Below are 3,512 nucleotides of genomic sequence, written 5' to 3'. Positions count from 1 at the left end.
AATAGAGAAACAGGACACTGATTTTTGAGGATCCTGACTCCAAAGCTAATGTCCTCCTTCAGTCTATTATCCTGATACTTGCAGCAATTAAGCTTCATAATGACATTTTTTTTTCATTTATTTCAGTTCTATCAAGGAAAGAAAAATACAATTTAATTCCAGGGACAGGATTGCAATCAACACAATATAAGGTATATAATTGTTAGAAAAGTAGTCCGCAGATTGACCTGAAGTTTAAGGATAAATATGTGTTTCCAGTCCAGTGGGGTAACTGATGGTCTTTCACACTCTTTGGATAGCTCATGACCCAAGCATTTGTCAAATGGTCACTTCTCATTTGCTTTCTTTGACTTAAAAGACTTAATACAAATATATCAAGTTCCTGTATATTTGAGACTGTATAGAATTTAATTATTTTATCGCTAATCAGTAATTGTCCTAGTTTTATTGTAAGTTCTTTAGTGAACTCCTGAATTCCAGGGGGTATTAGTGTTTGGAGTCACAAAGTTTTTCTGGTGCTACCTTACATGTGACTGTAAGCTCTCGACCCGATAATTGTTTGATAATCATAATCCTAAGGCCAGTGAATTTAGCTCAGTAAAGAATCTGGTTCAAGTATTTTTCCTTTTTAGAAAACTGATTGTGTCAGTTGTTTTGTTCGATTTTGTTTGGTTTGGTTTGGTTTTCTGAGACTGGGTTTTTCTGTATAGCCTTGGCTGTTCTGGAACTAGCTATGTAGACCAGGCTGGCCTCAAACTTACAGAGCTCCTCCTGCCTCTGCCTCCCTAGTGCTAGGATTAAAGGCATGCACTACAACCACCTGTCTCTGTGTCATATTTTTTGACATATTTTTTATGTNCCAGTAATTTTATAAATAACTTTAGTACTATGAACAATTATCCATTGTGATAAATACACATGAGATGCATATTTTTCTCTTTGGGGAAAACTATGCCTATCACTAGTAAAAGTTTAAAATTGTGATACTTAATACTGGGAGTGTGACAATGGCAGTTTACAAAAAAAAAAAAAAAAAAAGGTTATTATAATAGAAACACCATGGAGAAATAGACAAACTTAAACCATCAGTAGGTTGGTGATTTACCCTTCCCTCAGCCTGTCCCACTGGGAATTGTCTATAGTCTNAAACTAAGTTAATGGTGGACCATTCCTCAAACGGAACTTTGAGGATGTAAATCAGGCCTGAGGCCTTTTAACTGTGGTAAGAAGGTATTGGTATTACATAACATAACCTGAGGTTGGAGAAGACCACTTAGGAGCCTGTAAGCAAAGCTAGAAGGTAACTTNTGGGATGGATGGCNGTCCCCTTGAAGCAGTGCCAACGCAAATCTACCTCAGGTAAGTAGTCAGAATAACTATTTCAAGATTTCAGACCAAATGAGATAAATCATGTTCCGTCCCATGTACTCCTCTATGCTTATTGTTTTTTTGTTGTTGTTGTTGACCTTTAATTCTTAAATAAAGATTTGTTGTGAAATACTCCAAAAAAAAAATAAATAAATCCTTTCCTCCTGGGGTGACATTTTAATTACAGTAATCATAATCCTAACTTTTGTTTTATAGTTAGGGTTACTTTATTTTATAATCGACCATAATCTTAGTCAATTAAATTTGTAGTCTATCAAACAGACATCACAGGGGAAAATACAAGAAAATTTTAGGCATTTATCACTCGGTTAATCCATTGAAATAAAACTACACAGAAAATTTCTTGATGGCTACAAAAATCTCTCTTCACAGCCAAGTACATTAGGCTTCACAAACCAACCCAGAGAAGAGATATTGTTTTACTTCATTCTTTTTTTTTTCATTTTAGATCTAAGAAATAGAACCCACTTTTTCATATTTCAATGAAATATGAGGATCCTACAAAGGCTTTTCCTCATAATTGGTCAGCTGTTATATAATGACTATTGAACATTAGACAAAAAATGGATTCAGTTCTCCATATTCTCCAGCATGTTAGATTTTATTTAACCAAGTACCCAGAGTCATAAGCAGTATAAAAATAATGATATTCCAGATTCTGATTTTGTTTGGAGACCTGGGATAGCCAAGATGGTGAAAGGATACCATGTAAGTTGTGGTGTTGAGCATGCGCTTTAGAGAAGGGATTGATTCATCACTAAAAACTGCATCTCTCAGTTCACTTCTACCCAAGCATGATCCCACCTTGTTCTCAGGCTTGAAAACTATCCTGTCTATTTCACAAAGACAGAGTGAAATAAGCCTAAAAGTTAGATTAAGGCTGAACTATGCTTATAAAGTAAATGTAAACCGTTTTCCTTCACTTTTACTATTCCCTCATTACTAAGCAATTAGAAAGCAGTCTCTTTTAGAGACATTCCTTGTTAAAATCAAATCTGAAAAGAATATAAAGACAGAGCCTAAAATCGATTCCAATTTTGCTTTTTAAATGACTCTATAAAGCAGTCAGAAAATGAGATTACATGATGGAGGAGAGATTTCTGAAACAAATTGTTGCAATCTTACACAAAAAAGTCTCCAGAGCCACAAACTGGGATGTTTGAACTGGTGTGTGTGTGTGTGTGTGTGTGTGTGTGTGTGTGAGAGAGAGAGAGAGACAGACAGTCAGACGGACAGACAGACAGACAGAGACAAAGAGACAGAGAGAGAGAACACCATAGTCTAACTGGATTTAAACTATACTTGGAAGCACCATAAATGTGGACTTTTTCACCATCACATGCATGATAAACACCAGAGTAACAAATTTCTAAGGAATTTTAGGAAATTCTTAATGGAATTATAACTTAAACCTCATAACTTTAAACATCTAAAATTATTTTGACTTTTTCAATAGACTCTAATCTCAGAAGATTCAGTTTTCTTAAGTCCTGCCAAGATTTAAAAAACAAAACAAAACAAAAGCAAAAACAAACAAACAAAAAAACAGAAACTATTTCCTACTGAAAGAATGACCGACAAGTGGCAGCCACAACTTGGGATCTATCCCATGGGTGGACACCAATCCCTAACACTATTACAGATGCCATGTTGTGCTTGTAGACAGGAGCCTAGCATGACTGTTCTCTGAGAGGCTCTACCAGCAGCTGACTGAGAGAGATACCCACAGCCAAGGATTGGACAGAGGTTGGGGACCCCTGTGGAAGAGTTAGGGGAAGAACTGGAGGAGCTAAAGGGTATGGCCACTCCAAAGGAAGACCAACAGTGTCAACTAACCTGGACCCCTGGGAACTCCCAGAGACTGAGCCACCAGCCAAAGAGTATACATGGGCTGGTCCAAGGCCTCAGGCACATATGTAGCAGAGGGCTGATTTGTCTGGCCTCAGTGAGAGAGGATGTGCCTAATCCTGTAGAGACTTGATACCCCAGAGTTGAGGGGTAGCTGAGGGTGCCCTCTCAGAGGCTCAGGAGGGTGGGAAGAAGAACTCAGCAAGGGGTATCAGGAGGAGGGGCAGCATTTGGGACATAAATAAATAAAATAATTAAAAGAAAACACTCTCCTA

The sequence above is a fragment of the Mus caroli genome, chromosome 2 (assembly GCF_900094665.2).
Source record: "Mus caroli chromosome 2, CAROLI_EIJ_v1.1, whole genome shotgun sequence".
NCBI lineage: Eukaryota > Metazoa > Chordata > Mammalia > Rodentia > Muridae > Mus > Mus caroli.
This window is presented reverse-complemented; position numbering follows the sequence as displayed.